The sequence below is a fragment of the Rattus norvegicus genome, chromosome 7 (assembly GCF_021556685.1).
Source record: "Rattus norvegicus strain SHRSP/BbbUtx chromosome 7, alternate assembly SHRSP_T2T, whole genome shotgun sequence".
Classification (NCBI taxonomy): Eukaryota; Metazoa; Chordata; class Mammalia; order Rodentia; family Muridae; genus Rattus; species Rattus norvegicus.
The window spans coordinates 20,300,003-20,321,603 of record NC_141540.1 but is presented as its reverse complement, the minus strand read 5'-3'; the positions used below and the strand labels follow the sequence as shown (position 1 = coordinate 20,321,603).

The 21,601-nt window shown below is 38.0% G+C and overlaps 1 pseudogene; it reads right to left on the bottom strand.

Moving 5' to 3' along the window:
• Positions 1-1,433: 1,433 nt before the first annotated feature.
• On the bottom strand, positions 1,434-1,533 carry LOC148004486 (U6 spliceosomal RNA; annotated as a pseudogene).
• Between the last annotated feature and the right edge of the window lie 20,068 nt (positions 1,534-21,601).

Below are 21,601 nucleotides of genomic sequence, written 5' to 3'. Positions count from 1 at the left end.
CATAGCTGGATCCTCAGTTAATACTATGCACGATTTTCTGAGGAACTGACAGAGTGATTTCCATAGTGGCTGTAACAGACTGTAATCCCACCAACAATGGAGGAATGTTCCTTTTTCTTCACATCCTCAACAGCATATGCTGACATCTGAATTTTTTATCTTAGCCATTCTGAGGGGTGTGAGGTGGAATGTCAGAATTGTTTTGGTTTGCATTTCCCTGATGACTAAGGATGTTGAACATTAACTTAGGTGCTCCATGGCATTTGATATTCCTCATTTGAGAATTCTTTTTTTAGCTCCGTATACCATTTTTAACAGTGTTATTTGATTCTCTGGAGTCTAACTTCTGGAGTTCTTTGTATATATTGAATAATAGCCCTCTATTGGATGTAAGATTGATAAAGATCTTTTCCCAATTTGTTGATAGCCATTTTATCCTATTGACAGTGTACTTTGCCTTACAAAAGCTCTGCAGTTTTATGAGGTTCAATATGTAAATTCTTGATCTTAGACCATAAGCCATTGGAGTTCTTTTCAGGAAGATTTCCCCTGTGTCCATATGTTCAAAACTCTTCCCCACTTCTCTTCTATTAGATCAATGTTTCTGGTTTTATGTGGTTGTCCTTAATCCACTTGGACTTGAGTTTGTACAAGGAGATAAGAATGGATAGGTTTAAAGACTATACATGGACTGACCCTGGACTCTGACCTCATAGGTAGCAATGAATATTCTAGTAAGATCACCAGTGGAAGGGGAAGCCCTTGGTCCTGCTAAGACTGAACCCCCAATGAACGTGATTGTTGGGGGGAGGGCGGCAATGAGGGGAGGATGGGGAGGGGAACACCCATAAAGAAGGGGAGGGGGAGGGATTAGGGGGATGTTTGCCCGGAAACCGGGAAAGGGAATAACACTTGAAATGTAAATAAGAAATACTCAAGTTAATAAAAAAAAAAGAATCATTTACTGCTATAATTCTCAAATTAGTAAGAGGAAATGATGGCAATCAGATTCAGCAGAGGTAATGAGAGGGAAAAGATCCTAAGCATATATAAGTTTGACATGCTCAAAGACATTTTTACAACTTCCCACACGTGTAAATCACTGATCTAGCAATGTCTGACAGCCCTTACTACCGTCTGAGGAGCTTCCAAAAAGCCTTATTCACAGGTCACATCACATACAAGATTAGAGCCTCAACTCATCACCGATACTTTATAAAAGTTCTTGGGAGCTAGATGGCTGGAGAGAACCCACTGCTCCTTTAGAAGAGAAGAGTTCAGTCCTAATGTTCACATCAGGTGGTTCAAAAACCCTCTGTAATGGCAACTTCAGGGAATCCGAGACCCTCTTTTGGCTTCTCAGGGTGTAGAGACATACTAGTTTTCATAGCAGTACACCATTTTACATTTCAACTAATGGTGTAAAGGTTTCCAAACGTATGGATCACTTGCAGTGTTTTCTTGTCATCCTTGCATAGGGGCTGTGCTAATCGTCTCTGTGTGCTTCCAATTTTAGTAAATGCCAAAACAAGCAATAATTAAATAAATGGTGATCCAATTTTCAGAAACTCTTATTAACAAGTCCCATGAGAGTGACAGACAGAATCTCCCAGATCTTTTAAAATATGCGTGTTTCAATAATTCCTTACATTTTAAGGTTCGTCGGGTTGACGTTCAAGGAAAAGCTATTAACAGGCTCTTCAAAAGAAGCAGCCTTCATCCATGGGTATGAAGAGTCTCATCCCAGACCCAATGTTTTGTTTTGGTTTTATAATTAAGTGGGTGGTACTCTGAAGTTGTTTGAAAGCCTTTTATGTTTACTGATGTATGCCTAAGTTTGAAGCCCTTTTTGTGTTGCGATTACATATGTTTTAAAATTTTTAACACTCATACTTCTGTGCTACATTTTCATTTGACCCACAATGCCAACAAATAAATTTCTATATTTCTTCTTGAAAAAAAAAAAAAAGAATGGATAGGTTTGCATTCTACTACATGCTTACCACCAGTTGAACCAGCAACGTTTGTTGAAAATGCTGTCTTTTTTCCATTGGATAGTTCTATCTCTTTTGTCAAAGAACAAGTGACCATTTTGGGCTCATTTTGGGGTCTTTGATTCAAATCTACTGATCCACCTGCTAGCCTCTGTATCCATACCATGCAGTTTTTATCGTTGTTGAACTACAGCTTGAGGTAAGGGATGGTGATTCCGGCAGATGTTCTTTGACTCTTGAGGAGTGCTTCTGCTATACTTCATTTTTTGTTATTCTAAATGAACATGCTACTTTCTTTTTCCCACTCTGTGAAAAATTGAGTTGGAATTTTGATGGGGAATGCTTTGAAACTGTAGATTGTTTTCAGCAAGATGGCCATTGTTATTCTATTATTCCTGTCATTACTTGATCATTGGAGATCTTTCCAACTTCTGAGATCTTCTTTGATTTCTTTCTTCAGAGACTGGATGTTTTCATCATACAGATTTTTCACCTGCTTGGTTAGACTCACATTAAATTATTTTATATTATTTATGACTATGGTGAAGGGTGTTATTTCCCTAATTTCTTTCTCTGACTGTTTATTCTTTTCATAGAGGAAGTCTACTGATTTAAATTAATTTTATAGCCAGCTACTGTGCTGAAGTTGTTTATCAGCTGTAGGAGTTCTCTGGTGGAATTTTTTGTGGTCACCTATGTACACTATCGTATCATCTGCAAATAGTGATTTTTGAGTTCTTCCTTTCCAACTTTTTATCCTTTTGATCTCCTTTTGTTGTCTAATTGTGCTTTCTAGGACTTACATTACTATATTGAGTATGTAGGGAGAAAGTGGACAGCCTTGTCTAATCCCTGAATGCAGTGGGCTTTCTTCAAGTTTCTCTCCACTTAATTTAATGCTGGCTAATGGTTTATTGTATATTACTTTTACTATGTTTAGGAATGGAACTTGAATTCCTCATCATTCCAAGATTTTTGTCATGAAGGGATGTTGCATTTTGTCAAATGCTTTCTCAGCATCTAATGAGTTTATATATTGAACCATCCCTGCTTTCTGGGATGAAGCCTACTTGATTATGATGGATGGTTAGATTTATGTGTTCTTGGATTGGTTTGCTAGAATATGATTGAGTAGTTTTACATCAAAATTCATAAGGGAAATTGGTCTCTTTATTTGTAATGTCTGTGTGATTTAGGTATAAGCCTAATTGTGGCTTCAAAGAAAAAAATTGTGTAGTGTTCCTTCTGTTTCTGACTTGTGGAATAGTTTTAAGCTCTGAGAGAACTATGCAGCAAAACCAATTGGTCCTGGCTTTTTGGAGGGGGGGGGTTGTTAATAACTGCTTCTATTTCTTTGGGTGTTGTGGAACTATTTATATATTTTATCTTATCATGAATTAACTTTAGTACGTGGTATCTGTATATAAAATTGTCCATTTAATCCAGATATGTCTCCTTTTCCATTTCTGATTTTGTTAATTTGAATAGAGTCTCTGTGTGCTCTGGTTAGTCTGTGTTCCTGGGTTTGGGTTTTTTGTTTGTTTGTTTGTTTGTTTGTTTTGTTTGCTTTTTGGTTTTTTGTTTGTTTGGTTGGTTAGTTGATTTTTTTGTATTTTTTATTTTTCTTTATTCTTTGCACAGTTCATTTTCTTTATGCTTTCCTGATTTTGATTTGAGCCCTGAGTTTGACTATTTCCTGGCATATACTCCTCTTGGGTGTAGTTAGTTGTTTTTTTTCTGAAGCGTTCAGGTGGACTGTCAAGCAGCTATTCTATGCTCTTTCCATGTTTTGGAGGAATTCAGAGTTATGAGTTTTCCTCTTTGCCTTGCTTTCATTGTTTTGGCATGTTGTGCCTTCATTGTCATTAAATTCTAAAATGTCTTTAATTTCTTTCTTTCTTCTTCATTAAGCAAGTTATGATTTGGTAGAGGATTGTTCAGGTTCCATATATATGTGGGCGTTCTCTCATTTTCTTTGTTATTGAAGACTGTCAGTCCCCTACAAAGCTTTGAAAACTGTGTTTTCTCAAGAAACAGCTTATCAAAAAGGAAAGGTTAATTCAGCTTTAATGACATACAGGTAAAACAAAACACAATGGAAAGGGAAGTGAATATAATTAATCTTAGAGAAAAGCAAAATCTGTCTTTGCTAAATTTTATTTTTATTGGAGATTGAGATGAGATCAAGTGTTTGATAATATATTAAAAATCATGTCAGTATTCCATGTGCCAGAAAATTAATTCTAAATAGGCAGTAATATAAGAAAATTGTGTCACAGACATGTGGTATATACAAGTAGATATTACTTAATAACTTCTCTATGAAAACTTAAGGAAAAAATATTCAACACATACAGTGTTTTCCTGACACTTAAACAATGAAAAAGATGAACATGCTTTAAAAACAAACCAGTTGTTGTTTGTATTTTTTATGTAAGGATATATGGATAAACACAAAACAACTACAGTATTGCAAAGTCCATAGAAAACTTATTTATGGACATGAAAGATAACTCTTAAAATCTATATTCCAAGTCTATTCAATTATAGTTTCTCTAAAACCCACCTCCTTCTTGATAAGGCAATTGACAAAAAGAATTTTATTTTACTGACTTTTCACCTTCTCTTAGTCTATCAACCAAATATGTTTAACAACAAAATTACAATTTTCACAGACCTAATTCTTCTATATTCTTCACCAAATAATATGTCTTTGCTATCAGATAAAGTCTGTTTGAAAATTTATAAGGCACTTGTGTAATCAGCATACAATGCCTACAGGAAATAAGTTACATTGTAACACAAGGCTGTCATATGGAATATGTATAATGAATTTTATAAAATGTTGCATAGCGAAAACTTCACGGAGCCCTGCCCGCAGCTCACTGCTCCCGAACCCGTGGGAGAGAGAGCTCACTGCCCAGACAGGTGGGCACTTCTGAGACTGCAGAGCGGGAGAGACCACCAACACTGCCCACCCCTGCCCACATCCCTGGCCCAAGAGGAAACTATATACGGCTTCTGGGAAACGGTAGAAAGGTGCACAGGAGCTGCAGACACCCTGCGCCCGAGACACCTCCGGAACCTAAAGGGACTGGATTAACAGCTCTCTGCACCCAAATCCCATGGGAGGGAGAGCTAAACCTTCAGAGAGTCAGACAAGCCTGGGGAATCAGAAGAGACTACACTTGGCCCACATTTCTGACTCACAAAATCACACAGGAACTGTTCAGGCCCACAGGAACAGCCGAAGACCTGTAGAAAAGAAAAACTACACGCCCGAAAGCAGAACACTCTGTTCCCATAACTGGCTGAAAGAAAACAGGAAAACAGGTCTACAACACTCCTGTCACACAGGCTTATAGGACAGTCTAGCCACTACAAGAAATAGCAGAACAAAATAACACCACAGATAATCTGATGGTGAGGGGCAAGCACAGGAACCCAGCAACAGAAACCAAGACTACATGGCATCATCGGAGCTCAATTCTCCCACCAAAGCAAACACTGAATATCCAAACACACCAGAAAAGCAAGATCTAGATTTAAAATCCTATTTGATCATGATGATGGAGGACGTCAAGAAAGACATGAAGAACTCCCTTAGAGAAAGGCAGGAAAACATAAATAAACAAGTAGAAGCCTATAGAAAGGAATCACAAAAATCCCTGAAAGAATTCCAGGAAAACATAATAAAAAAGTAGAAGCCTATAGAGAGGAATCACAAAAATCCCTGAAAGAATTCCAGGAAAACACAATCAAACAATTGAAGGAATTAAATATGGAAATAGAAACAATCAAGAAAGAACAAAGGGAAACAACCCTGGATATAGAAAACCAAAGGAAGAGACAAGGAGCCGTAGATACAAGCATCACCAACAGAATACAAGAGATAGAAGAGAGAATCTCAGGAGCAGAAGATCCCATAGAAATCATCGACACAACTGTCAAAGATAATGTAAAACGGAAAAAGCTACTGGTTCAAAACAATCAGGAAATCCAGGACTCAATGAGAAGATCAAACCTAAGGATAATAGGTTTATAAGAGAGTGAAGGACCAGTAAATATCTTCAACAAAATCATACAAGAAAACTTCCCTAACCTAAAGAAAGAGACGCCCATAAGCATACAAGAAGCCTACAGAACGCCAAATAGATTGGACCAGAAAAGAAACTCCTCCTGTCACATAATAGTCAAAACACCAAATGCACAAAATAAAGAAAGAATATTAAAAGCAGTAAGGGAAAAAGGTCAAGTAACATATAAAGGCAGACCTATCAGAATCACACCAGACTTTTGCCAGAGACTATGAGAGCCAGAAGATCCTGGACAGATGTCATACAGACCCTAAGAGAACACAAATGCCAGCCCAGGTTACTCTATCCTGCAAAACTCTCAATTAACATAGATAGAGAAACCAAGTTATTCCATGACAAAACCAAATTTACACAATATCTTTGTACAAATCCAGCGCTACAAAGGATAATAAATGGTAAAGCCCAACATAAGAAGGCAAGCTACACCCTAGAAAAAGCAAGAAACTAAACGTCTTGGCAACAAAACATGGAGAAGAAAAGCACACAAACATAGCCTCACATCCAAATATGAATGGAACAGGCAGCAATAAACACTATTCCTTAATATCTCTCAACATCAATGGTCTAAACTCCCCAATAAAAAGATACAGATTAACAAACAGGATACGCAACAAGGACCCTGCATTTTGCTGCCTATAGGAAACACACCTCAGAGACAAAGAAAGACAATATCTCAGAGTGAAAGACTGGACAACAGCTTTCCAAGCAAATGGTCAGAAAAAGCAAGCTGGAATAGCCATTCTAATATCGAATAAAATCAATTTTCAACTAAAAGTCATCAAAAAAGATAAGGAAGGACACTTCCTTTTCGTCAAAGGAAAAATCCACCAAGATGAACTCTCAATCCTAAATATCTATGTTCCAAATACAAGGGTAACTACATACGTAAAAGAAACCTTACTAAAGCTCAAAACACACATTGCACCTCACAAAATAATAGTAGGAGATTTCAACACCCTACTCTCATCAATGGACAGGTCATGGAAACAGAAATTAAACAGACATAGACAGACTAAAAGAAGTCATGAACCAAAAGGACTTAATAGATATTTATAGAACATTCTATCCTAAAGCAAAAGGATATACATTCTTCTCAGTACCTCGTGGTACTTTCTCCAAAATTGACCATATAATTGGTCTAAAAACAGGCCTCAAGAGATATAGAAAGATAGAAATAATCCCATGCATCCTATCAGACCACCACGCCCTAAAGCTGGACTTCAATAACAATAAGGAAAGAACGCCCACATATACGTGGAAGCTGAACAATGCTCTACTCAATGATAACCTGGTCAAGGAAGAAATAAAGAAAGAAATTAAAGACTTCTTAGAATCTAATGAAAATAAAGGTACAACATACCCAAACTTATGGGACACAATGAAAGCTGTGGTAAGAGGAAAACTCATAGCTCTGAGTGCCTGAAGAAAGAAACAGGAGAGAGCATATGTCAACAGCTTCACAGCACACATAAAAGCTCTAGAACAAAAAGAAGCAAATACACCCAGGAGGAGTAAAAGGCTGGAAATAATCAAACTCAGAGCTGAAATCAACCAAGTAGAAACAAAAAGGACCACAGAAAGAATCAAGAGAACCAAAAGTTGGTTCTCTGAGAAAATCAACAAGATAGATAAACCCTTAGCCAGACTAACTTGAGGACACAGAGAGTGTGTCCTAGTCAACAAAATCAGAAAAGAAAAGGGAGACATAACTACAGAAACAGAGGAAATACAAAAAATCATCAGACCCTACTACCAAAACCTATATTCAACAAAACTGGAAAATCTGGAGGAAATGGACAGTTTCCTAGACAGATACCAAGTATCGAAGCTACATCAGGAACAAATAAACCATTTAAACAACCCCATAACTCCTAAGGAAATAGAAGCAGTCATTAAAGGTCTCCCAACCAAAAAGAGCCCATGTCCAGATGGGTTTAGTTCAGAATTCTATCAGACCTTCATAGAAGACCTCTCACGCCAATACTATCCAAACTATTCCACAAAATTGAAACAGATGGAGCACTACCGAATTCCTTCTATGAAGCCACAATTACTCTTATACCTAAACCACACGAAGACCCAACAAAGAAAGAGAACTTCAGACCAATTTCCCTTATGAATATCAACGCAAAAATACTCAATAAAATTCTGCTAAACTGAATCCAAGAGCACATCAAAACAATCATCCACCATGATCAAGTAGGCTTCATCCCAGGCATGCAGGGATGGTTTAATATAAGGAAAACCATCAACGTGATCCATTACATAAACAAACTGAAAGAACAAAACAACGTGATCATTTCATTAGATGCTGAGAAAGCATTTGACAAAATTCAACACCCCTTCATGATAAAAGTCCTGGAAAGAATAGGAATTCAACGCCCATACCTAAACATAGTAAAAGCCATATACAGCAAACCAGTTGCTAACATTTAACTAAATGGAGAGAAACTTGAAGCAATCCCACTAAAATCAGGGACTAGACAAGGTTGCCCATTCTCTCCCCACTTATTCAATATAGTTCTTGAAATTCTAGCCAGAGCAATCAGACAACAAAAGGAAATCAAGGGGATACAGATTGGAAAAGAAGAACTCAAAATATCACTATTTGCAGATGATATGATAGTATATTTAAGTGATCCCAAAAGTTCCACCAGAGAACTACTAAAGCTGATAAACAACTTCAGCAAAGTGGCTGTGTATAAAATTAACTCAAAAAAATCAGTAGCATTCCTCTACACAAAAGAGAAACAAGCCGAGAAAGAAATTAGGGAAACGACACCCTTCATAATAGTCCCAAGTAATAAAAAGTACCATGGTGTGACTTTAACCAAGCAAGTAAAAGATCTGTACAATAAGAACTTCAAGACTCCGAAGAAAGAAATTGAAGAAGACCTCAGAAGATGGAAAGATCTCCCATGCTCATGGATTGGCAGGATTAATATAGTAAAAATGGCCATTTTACCAAAAGCGATCTTCAGATTCAATGCAATCCCCATCAAAATACCAATCCAATTCTTCAAAGAGTTAGACAGAACAATTTGCAAATTCATCTGGAATAACAAAAAATGTGTTCGAGATTCTTCCCCACTTTTTATTAGTTTGAGTGTATCTCATTTGATGTGGAAATCCTTGATCCACTTGGACTTAAGTTTTGTACATTATGAAAAGAATGGATCGATTTGCATTCTTCTACATGCTGACTTCCAGTTGAACTGTCACCATTAGTTGAAAATGCTATCTTCTAATATTGTATATTGGTTTTAGCTTCTTTGTCAAAGATCAAGTGAGTATAAATATGTGGGTTCATTTCTGGGTCTTCAATTCTGTTCCACTGATCTATCTGCCTGTCTCTGTACCAATATCTTACAGTTTTTATGACTATTGCTGTGTAATACTCCTTGAAATTAGGGATGGTGAGTCCCCCAGAAGTTCTTTTTTGTTGAGTATAGTTTTCGCTATACTGAGTTTTTTTCTTATTCCAAATGAATTTGCAAATTGCTCTTTCTATCTCTATAAAGAACTGAGTAGGAATTTTGATGGGGATTGCATTGAATCTGCAGATTGTTTTTGGCAAAATGGTCATTTTTACTATATTAATCCTGCCAAACCATGAGCATGAAAGATCTTTCAATCTTCTGAAATCTTCCTCAATTTCTTTCTTCAGAGACTTGAAGTTCTTGTCATACAGCTCTTTCACTTGCTTGGTTAAAATCACACCAAGATATTTTATATTATTTGGGACTATTGTGAAAGGTATCATTTCCTTAATTTCTTTCTCAGCTTGTTTATCCTTTGAGTAGAGGTAGCTACTGATTTGTTTGAGCTAATTTTATAACCAGCCACTTTGTTGAAATTGTTTATCATCTTAAGTAGTTCTCTGGTGGAACTTTTGGGTCGCTTATGTACATTCTCATATCATCTTCAAATAGTGATATTTTGATTTCTTCCCTTCCTTTTTTTATCCCATTGACCTCCTTTCGCTCTCTGGTTGCTCTGGCTAGGACTTTTAATATTGTATTGAATAAGTAGGGAGAGAGTGGGTAGCCTTGTCTAGTCCCTAATTTTGGTGGGATTGCTTCAAGTTTCTTTCCATTTAGTTTGATGTTAGCTACTGGTTCGCTGTATATTGATTTTATTATGTTTATATATGAGCCTTGAATTCTTGATCTTTCCAGAACTTTTATCATGAAGTGTTGTTGAGTTTTGTCAAATGCTTTCTCAGCATCTATTTGGGATAGGAAGATGGCTTGAAAACTAAAACACTTGCTCTGACGTGAAGACCAGAGTTTGTATGCCCAGAATCTATGTAAATGTCAGGCAAGTGTGGAGCTCATTTGTATTCCTAGCATCAGAAAACAGAGACAGGATCTCCAGAGTAAGCTGACCAACCAGACAAGTCATATCCATGAGCATCTCATTCAATTGAGAAACTCTGCCTCAATGAATACATTGGTGATTACTGCCCCTTTGTACATCTAATGTTTTTTGGGGATGGGGATGGTGGTGAGTAATTTACCCAATGTACCTCATTGATATCATCTTACCTACCCATAATGCATCTTTAAATCCAGGTTTTTAGTTTTTGTTCATATCAAAAGTTACCACTTCACAGTAATTCATTTCTGTTATATTTTATTTCGCTATTCTACTCTCATAAATAATCAAATATCAACAAAAAATTTTCCATGGCTCTAATCTCAATCTTTATTTCTGAAGAATTCTGCCAGTTACATGTGTGGTTGTATTAATTACTTATCTATAACTGTGATAAACACCATGACCAAGGCTGTATATGAAAGAAGGTTTTGTCTGTGCTTATGGTGCCAGAGTCACAAGATTCCATCACATCACAGGAATGTGTCAGGTATGGCAGCTGGCACAGCAAGCTCACATCCTGATCTACAAGTATAAAGCAGAGAGAGCAACCTACAAATGGCATTAGTCTTTAAACTCTGAAAGTCCAGCGCCAGTGACATTATTCCTCTAGTAAGGCCACACCTTATAAGCATACTCAAACATCACCACCAAACAGAGAACAAATTTTTAAATACATAAGCCTATATGGAACTTTTTCCTTCAGACTCCCATGCCAACTCACTCCCTTAACCTAGTATCTGAAGAGCTGAGACAAGATTGCTGAAAGTTAGGACACCCTAGACTAAAAAAGAGTGAGAATGAATGTAAATAAATTAATTTTGCTAGACAACAAAATTGGAAATTACTCATTTGTAGGTTACTTTTAAATTCTGTTTAAACTGTTCCTTGTCCTTCTTCCCAATAAATTCATCTATAAGCCAAAATAGAAATAATACTGTAAGTAGAGACAGAAAATATTTATGTCAAGCCTCTGACCTTTTCCATTTGTATGTTATCCATAAGCTGTGGATATCTAAGAAATACTGTATCTCTTAAGAATAGCACTTTACCAAAGTACTAACATTTTTGCTACATCATAGGTTTGTAGAATAGAATAGAAGGCATTGGATACTACAGAAGAGAAAAAGTGACTATTACAAGTTTATTGGAGTGAACCTTAAACATTACTTGTATGTGGTAAATTTCTTTTTTTTCTTACAAAGAAAAATGCATAGTTGATTCTAACTTACAATTTATAAGGTTTAGTCCATTATCATCATGGTTTGAAGCATGGGAGGATGCAGACAGCCATGGTGCTGGGTAAAGTGCTGAGAGTTCTACATCTTGATCACCAAGTTGCAGGATGAACAGGCTGAGACCCCAAATACCTCAACACTGCAAATTAACATTCTCATTTACACATCTCTACAGAATCCAGAATTATTAGAAATAAAACTATTCATAATCGATTGACAATTTTTCTTATGTCACACAGCATGGAGTACAAGGATCTTTGCTGTATAATGTGCTATATCTGATCACACATCATGATGAAATCAGCTGAGTTTCTTATATCTTTATCATTATGCAGACAAGATATCCTTCATTCCAAATTAATAGATCCATCTGAATCTTCCATTATAGAGTTCATTATTTCTTCTTGTAACCATGTTTTGCAGGCAAGACATTGATTTATAATTTATCAATGGTGAAGAAAAACAACACTGACATTAATTTATGAGATTCCCGTTTCACATCTAGTTTGTTACATAAGCCATGATGAAGATTGGATAAAATATGCTGAGCATCAACAGTTTTTGTCTTAGATGTTCATATTTAATTTTTTTGCCATCACACTTCATTTTACTACTTGTGCATCCTGAGACACGAAGCAAAGCAGGATGTCTGGGAGTTGAAAAGACCTCAGGCAGCAATGAGCTCTTCGTTACAATGGTCTCAGGAGGTATTTTCAGCAAAAAAATTAATTTAATAATGTGATTCAAGACTACTTTAAATTTGGGGGTTGCATATGGAGTTTCAGGGTGAGTGTATATTGTACATCATGGCCAGTTCAATGGGTATACCCATTTGTGTAAGGAGGACTCTAGGTGTTGAAGAATAGAAATGTATAGGGGAGAAGCTTAATATGGCTACTAGGTTACATGAACTCCTCCAAGGGAGCAAATTTGGGAACACAAGGCTATGTCTGCTGGGAAAGACTGGCCTGGGCAGAGGTAGGGACATACTTTACCATGCCAACCTCAGGACAAGATTTGTAGGGTTTGGATATGCCTATGCCATACTTTATTTCCAGGCCTGTTTCCTGTATATCCAAGGCTACCTCTCCCTACATCTTCCTCTTTTCATTTTGTAAAGGAGGGATATCTTCATAAGTTGGAGATGGCTTAGATTTGAATGAGGACCTAGTTTTTAGTGACTTTGTAAATATTATTTACTTATTGCTTTTGAACTCGACGAAACAAGTGGCCATGCGAAGGAACGTCCCAATGACCCAAGCAGAACCAAGGAAGTAAAAAAGCCAACCTGATAAAGGGTTTGACTATAATGGTGTGGAGGTATTCATGATAGTGGGATCAGAGATCTCCACAAAAGCTCTTAAATACCTATATATTTTGTTCTATTAGCCCAGATTCATTAAGATGGAAACAGCATTCTTCCCATAGTACAACACAAGTCATTTACTGCACAGCTGTCAGTAGATTGAGAACTCTCCTGTTTTTTTAAGGAAACCCACAAGAGTGAGGTTATCTGTTGCTGGAGAATTTTGAAACTGTCCAAAGTGGAGGACATGTCCTGGTCAATCTTGTCCTAGAAGTCATCAGCCACTTGTTATGTCAGTGTCAGGACTGCCCCACTGGCTCCTGTAACTCATGGATTAAGATCTAGCCAGGCTGAATCAGATAAGAAGGGGAATGAAGTCCTCTTCCCTTCTCAGGTCCTGTCCTAGCTGCCAGGAAGTTTCTTTAAATACATAAATAAACCTCTGGGATAATTATTGCAGGGGTGCTAAACCCTTGGAGGAGGACTTAATATAGGAACTGACAATCTTATTGCATTGAAGACATGTGAAGGTAACACATACAAGCTTGGTGACAGTGCTGTTATAGAAATATGTAGGATGGAAACTGAAAGAGGGCACTATGATACACAGAGGGAATGTATTATAACTTCCATGTGTATAAGGATTCACAGGGTTCATATAGTGAGATGCTAATGGAAACAGCTGCGAAAAAATGGCCCTGAAAATAGAGGCACAGTGAAAGTCTTAGGGGACTTTGGATGAGTTGTTAGTGAAAGGAGATCATTCATTTCCTTGTCAAGGGTGGAAATATGAATGAAAAGAGGATAATGGCTTGGTATCGAATTTGACAACAAATCTTGAAAACCATGGAAGCAAATTAATAGCCTAAAGGGTCTATTGATTTTTGACAGCTTAATAAATAGCACACAGTTGCTTATATTGGGGGTAGTGACAGGACAGCACTCTGAGTTGACATTATGCCACCACAAGAGTAGGGCAAGAATTAAAAATAAGGATCTATAAGAGCATTGTTGGATCATACCTAGTGATTGCCATGACATTTAGGGTGCCAAAAGATCAGCTGTCTCAGAGAAAGATGCTACCAGAGAAGAAGGATTTTATCTCTTCTTTGGAGACTAAAGAGAGACTGTCAAGTTGTGGTGGGGAGGAGAATCCATGTTTGGAGACAAGAAAAATTTACCAAAAACTATTCAAAGGTGGCAACATTTAGGGAAAGAGTAGGTTTAAAACGGTGTACTAAGGTAAGATAAATTTTTATTCCCATCAATGTCATGGGCAGACAAAACTCTATTTTGTGAGCATCTATTTCCAATCCCAAATGGATTAGGAATGTATTATTTGATGCTTAAATTGTGAGGCAGATTTCTAGGAGTCTCCGCACACCAAGTTCTTAACTTTGTAATGGTAGAAGTGGAGACTTTTGTCTCAATAGTGCCATAATGCTGTGGCAATAGCTTCTTGGTGAATAGTGAGAATATGTACTCATATTGTGATGTCAGTCCAGAGACTTAATGGGGAAATAGGGTAGTGAGAACACAAAATGTTGGCAATCCCATGGGTGGAGAGGAATAAAGGAAAAAAGTCTTTAATATCTATTCATACGGGGTTGGGGATTTAGCTCAGTGGTAGAGCGCTTGCCTAGCAAGCGCAAGGCCCTGGGTTTGGTCCCCAGCTCTGAAAAAAAGAAAAAAGAAAAAATATCTATTCATAAGCATGTGATATTGCCAGGAATGAAAGAGGAGGAAAATATTGGGAGTGGCGGCTCAAACATGCATGGTTTAATTAATTGCCCTTAAATCTTGCAACAATTTCTGTTTTCCTGACCTCCTTTCTTATACCAAGCAAAAGGGTATTGCATTAACTGTAGGAAGGGCACAGGTTTTGAAATTGTGATTGGTTTTTGACTAACTGTATGAATGCTTCATTTCTCCCTTGACAGATGCTACTGATTAACCCAAATAGACTTATTGAAGAGTTAGTAAAAGCAGGAAATGTAATATACAAAAAATTCCCTAGATTTGGGGTAACTCAGGGGAGCTGTTTTATGTATTTATGAGCATAATCATTACTAGAGGTATAATCATTTGTCTGATTATAATTTGTTTTGCTGACTCTTAAGAACAATTACTAGTGTCTCCAGGATGTCTTTCGCTATGAGATGAATGATGGTGTTGACAACAAGAGGGCAGATAACGCCCATAGACTGATCTGGGTACTCCAATTTGTAGGTTGGTTTGGTGGTCAAGGTGTTGGAGGAACCAGTTTTGTCTAAATGCTGAGGTCTAGGATTTATTTCCCAGTCTTGTGGGACCTCCTGCTATATTAAAATTGTTTTACTTCCTCTAGTGTCAATGAGGTGTTTGAATTCCTTCTCATCCATTTTCATGCTTATCTTTGGACGGTTACCTTTTGTAATGCTGGAAACTCACAAAGTCTCTATTGAAACAGTTTTTCCTTCCTATGAAATCACAGTGGTGCCTGTTTTAAATTTAAACACTCCAGTCACTTTCTATCCTTGTCATAATTTATAATGTAAGTAGCAATATCTCCTCTACTGGGAGCCTCTACCGAATCGGTGACACAATGTCTTGAGGGTACTGGCATTTCTTATGGTAGGGAACCTTTAGGAGACTCACATGTTCACTGTATCTTTTTTGTACATTTATAGCATGGCCTTTCTGGGTTTTTTTTATGTGTGCATTGAAGGCCTGTGTAATAGCAGAAGCCTGAGGGGATGGCTCTCAATATTCCACTCAGCCAAATTCCATCACTGGTAATGTTTACCTTTGAAGACTTGGTGGGCAATCATGCACTCAGAAGTCATAACCTATGAAATGATATTTATAAGACAGGAGACCTTGCAGGGTTATAAATTTTCTTTCAAGCTCAATTTACTTTTAAGTGTAAAACTCTCTCTGACTAACTGTATGAATGCGTCATTTCTCCCTTGACAGGTGCTACTGATTAACCCAAATAGGCTTATTGAGGAGTTAGTAAGAGCAGGAAATGTAATATACAAAAAAATTCCTTAGATTTGGGGTAACTCAAGGGAGAGTCTGAGTTTTATATCATCAGCCTAGACTTTCTCAAAATCTCCTTTGGTTAAATCTAATCATAATCATCTTTGTAGGAATCCACAGATTTTTGCTTACTGTTGAAACAACACATTCTTTTTTCCAATACAACATGTGTCCTGCCTTTCATTCTGAGGCTAACATAATTTTCAAATAAATAGAATGATATAATCCAGCAATTAATTTCTGTAACCAATCTTATATTCTGGATAGTTAATATTTAACAATATTAATTTTATTTCTATTTTACCAGTAATTTGTAATATCCAGCAAGTCAAAAATCATTGTATTTAACAAACATTGTTAAGGTATCTATACCTGAATCAGGTAGTAATAAATCATCCATATAAAATTACCATTTATGGAAATTTAAACTTCGTTGACTAAGTGCTTTATGCTTTTATTGTATTTTGTTTTGTACTAGAAGTTTAGCTTTACTTAATTTGTTCTCCTCTAAAGGGACTATTGTTATTTCCAATTTTAGGCAAGCTATACAAATTCATTCTGCAGGAGCAAAAATCCTATCATTCTTGAAATTCAGATATTTCTGCTTTGTGCTGTCAGACTCTTAGCAGAAAGTAACAGGTATTTTCCAGCCATAGAACTATAGGTTCAATCTGTCATCAGTTTCATTTGTTTTTCCATTTTATTATTGTGAAAAGCATTTTTAAGAGCTGCAGTGTCAACTATAAGGCAGTCCTCAATCATTATCAGACTCAACTGATGGAGGGAATCAAGACCCTCTATGAACCATAATTTAAAGGAGTTTATACGTTGAGAGATGGTCACTATTATAATAAGAATGGAAAAGGGGTTTCCATTTCTGTGTTTCTCGGTGGCAGGCCTGTTAAGCAATCTGAGTAGATATGCTGAGATAAGAATCATTGCTATCACTGAGGGGATTGCCACAGGGACATTTTTCCAAAAGGAAGTAACCTATCTGGGTAAGTTGCATGCCACAAGTTTGAGTAACACTCATACTCACCTAATCTGGCATTCTTTTTGAAGGGATAAAGAACTTCTCATGATAAAGCAGGTTTGGTATGTCCAAGACTTAAGGAGGAGCTTTCACATGTGGAAGATTGGTTCCATTGAGAATCACCAGAGTACTAAAAACAAGGCTGCCCAAAAATTTCAGAGATTTGGTTGGCAACCTAAGAATGTTTAAAGGGTTGTTGAAAGAAACAGTTTTTTTCCTAAGAGAAAACAAATTATATGGGGTTATGGTCTGATTTCCAAGCAGGCTGGAAGATTCTGGGCAATGGTTTTGAGACCTCTAGCAATGCCAAGCAGTGGCCTGGGACAGAAGGTATGTATCAGTTAGCCCTTTCACAATACCCATTCCCTTTTGATAGCATAAAATGAAAAGGAAAGAAGAAACAAATAGACAGCCAGCCCAGCCCTAGTCAGAAAGAGTCAATATTTGGAGGAAAAATTGATATCTCCTGAAAGGGGCCTTGCTCACATTTTCCTGAATATTGTGATTGTCTCCATGCCACATGTTGTGTTACCAACATTCATTCGGGCTTTGTTTTCCTGCTGTTAAGGATGTGATTGACCCTCAATCACAACAGTGGATCCCAAGAGAAAAAGCATTGTAGGTTGGTGAGAGACACGAGAAGAGTTGCCTGGAGGCAGCATCAGTGAGAAACCTTGTTTAATGGAAAGAACAAAGGATATTTAAGAGTTCTGGTGGGCTTTCAGGGTGAGCATGAAGTTTAACCTGCTTACCCAGGTACATGACCTTCTCCAAAGGAACAAACATGGGGTCACAGAGATTTATATACTGGAAAACTCAGACCAAGGGCAGATGGGATTGATACTAGTCTTGCTGATATCAACACACAATTTCCAGAGGTTGGAAGTGCCTCAACAACACTCTTGCTCCAGACCTATTTCCCATGCCATGATAACTCACTTTCTGGGTACCCCTCCACAAGCTTCCCATCCCACATCTGCCTTCCCCCGCTACCCTTTGCCTTTATGAGAGTACTCAGTCAGCCTACCACTCTAGCATCCACCTATACTAGAGTATCAAGCTTCTCCAGGAGCAGGGTCCTCCCCTCACATTGCTGTTAGGCAGGACCATCCTCCACTCTATATGTATTGGAATCCATGGATCCCTCCAGGTACATTCCTTCATTGGTGGTCTAGACTCTGGGTGAACTTGGTGGTCAAGCCAACCTATGTTGTTCTTCTAATGAGGTTGAAATCCCCCTACTCTCACCCAGTCCCGCAAGCTCCCCCACCATGTTCCCTAAGCTTCATTTGATGGTTGGCTCCAAGCATCCGCATCTGCATAGGTCAGTTGCTGGCTGGAATTCCTCAGAACCCGCCACACTAGGTTCTGGTCAGTAAGCTCCTCTTTGTCGTGGCAACATGTTGGGTCCGGTGTCTGTAAACATGATGGATACCCAAGTAGGGCAGTACCTGGTTGGCCTTTCTTCAGTCTCTGTTCCATTTTTTTTATCCCCAATGTTCCTTTGGACAAGAACATTTCTGGGATACATTTTGAGATGAATGGGTGTCCTGACCCATTGACTGGGTGCCATGTCTATCTTCAAGAGGAGTTATCTACAGGATCCATCTCATCCTTATCTGCACATTTGATTAAAGTTATTCCCATGGGGCCTGAGATGCTCACTTTTCCCTGGTATCTGGGATCCTCATCTCCCCTGCTACATATTTTGTTAGATTTCCTGACCCTCTGTACCTCACTCACAGTTCCTCCAGATCCTAATGCTGCAGCCCTTATCCCTTCACTTCTTTCCACTCCTTCCCCTTTCCCTTCACATCTCAAAATCATATGTTTCCCTCCTCAATGCAGGACTGATGCATCTACACCCTGGTCTTACTTCTCCATATGTTCTGTGGGTTACTTGTGGATATTGTGAGGTTATGGGCTAATATCCACTTATTATTGAGTAAATATCATATGTGTTCTTTTGTGTCTGGGTTACCTCACTCATGATGGTATTTTCTGGTTCCATCCATTTGCCTGCCAATTTCATGAAGATATTTTCTTTTTTAATCATTGTTTAGTACTTCACTGTGTATATGACCAGAGTTTACATATACATTCTTTTGTTGAGCGATATCTGTGTGGTTTCCAGCTTCTGGTTATTACAAATAAGGATTCTCTGAACATAGTGGAGCATGAATCTTAGTAATATGTTTGAGCATACCTTGAATATATGCCCAAGAATGGTATAGCTGGGTCCCCAGGTAGAATTATTTCCAATTTTCTCAGGAAATGCCAGCCTGATATCCAGCTTGCAGTCGTACAAGCAAGGGAGGAGTGTTCCTCTTTCTCCACATTCTGGCCAACATCTGCTGTCACCTGCATTTTTGTTGTTAGCCATTCTGACTGGTGTGAGGTGGCCTCTTAAGGTCTTTTTGATTTGTATTTCCCTGATGATTAAGGATATTGAACGCTGGCGAGGATGTGGAGAAAGAGGAACACTCCTCCATTGTTGGTGGGATGGCAGACTGGTACAACCATTCTGGAAATCAGTCTGGAGGTTCCTCAGAAAATTGGACATTGAATTACCTGAGGACCCAGCTACACCTCTCTTGGGCATATACCCAAAAGATGCCCCAATGTATAACAAAGACACATGCTCCACTCTGTTCATAGCAGCCTTATTCATAATAGCCAGAAGCTGGAAAGAACCCAGATACCCTTCAACAGAGGGATGAATACAGCAAATGTGGTACATCTACACAATGGAATATTACTCAGCTATCAAAAACAATGACTTAATGAAATTCATAGACAAATGGATGGAACTGGAAAATATCATCCTGAGTGAGGTAACCCAATCACAGAAAAACACACATTGTATAAGTGGATATTAGCCCAAATGCTTGAATTGCCCTAGATGCACAGAACACATGAAACTCAAGACAGGTGATCAAAATGCAAACGCTTCACTCCTTCTTTAAAAGGGGAACAAGAATACCCTTGGCAGGGTATAGGGAGGCAAAGATTAAAACAGAGGCAGAAGGAACACCCATTCAGAGCCTGCCCCACATGTGGCCCATGCATATACAGCCATCCAATTAGACAAGATGGATGAAGCAAAGAAGTGCAGGCCGACAGGAACCGGATGTAGATCTCTCCTGAGAGACACAGCCAGAATACAGCAAATACAGAGGCGAATGCCAGCAGCAAACCACTGAACTGAGAACGGGACCCCCGTTGAAGGAATCAGAGAAAGGACTGGAAGAGCTTGAAGGGGCTCGAGACCCCATATGAACAATAATGCCAACCAACCAGAGCTTCCAGAGACTAAGCCACTACCCAAAGACTATACATGGACTGACCCTGGGCTCGAACCTCATAGGTAGCAATGAATAGCCTAGTAAGTGCACCAGTGGAAGGGGAAGCCCTTGGTCCTGTTAAGACTGAACCACCAGTGAATGTGATTGTTTTGAGGAGAGGGCGGTAATGGGGGGAGGATGGGGAGGGGAATACCCATATAGAAGGGAAGGGGGAGGGGTGAGGGGGATTGATTTGTATTCTACATGATGACCTCCAGTTGAACCAGCACCATTTGTTGACAATTCTATTTTTTTCCATTGGATGGGTTTAGCTTCTTTGTCAAACATCAAGTGACCATAAGTGTGTGGGTTCATTTCTGGGTCTTCATTTCTATTCTATTTATCTACCTGCCTGTTTCTCTACCAATAATATCTAGGTTTTCTTTTTTATCACTATTGCTCTGTAATACAGCTAGATATCAAGGGTGGTTATTCCGAAGATAGTTTTCAGTACCATAGTTTTTTTAATATTCCAAACGAATTTGCAAATTGCTCTTTCTACCTCTATGAAAATTTGAGTTTGAATTTTGATGGGGATTGCATTTAATCTGCAGATTGCTTTAACAAAATGGCCATTTTTTTTTACTTTATTAATCCTACCAATCCATGAGTATGGGTGATCTTAACACCTTGTGTGATCTTCAATTTCTTTCTTCAGAGACTTGTCGTTCTGGTCATACAGATGTTTCACTTGCTTGAAATATTTTATGATATTTGTGACTATTGTTAGGGGTGTCATCTCCCTAATTTCTTTCTAAGCCTATTTAACTTTTGAGTAGAGGGAAGGTTACTGAGTTGTTTGAATTAATTTTATATGCATCCACTTTGCTGAAGCTGATTATCAGGTTTAGTAGTTCTCTGGTGGAACTTTTGCAGTCACCTAAATATACTATTATATCATCTGCAAATAGGAATATTTTGACTTATTCCTTTCAAATTTCTGTTTTATTGCCTTTTTGTCTGATTGCTCTCTCTAGGACATCAATAACTATATTGAGTAAATAGAGAGTGCACGGCCTTTTTTAGTCCCTGATTTTGCTGGGATTGCTTCAAGTTTCTCTTAATTCAGTTTGAATTCAGTTGGATATTGGTTTGCTATATATTTCTTTTTGTATATTTAGGTATGGACCTTGTATTCCTGATCTTTTCAAGACTCTTATCATGAAGGGAAATTGAATTTTGTCAAATGCT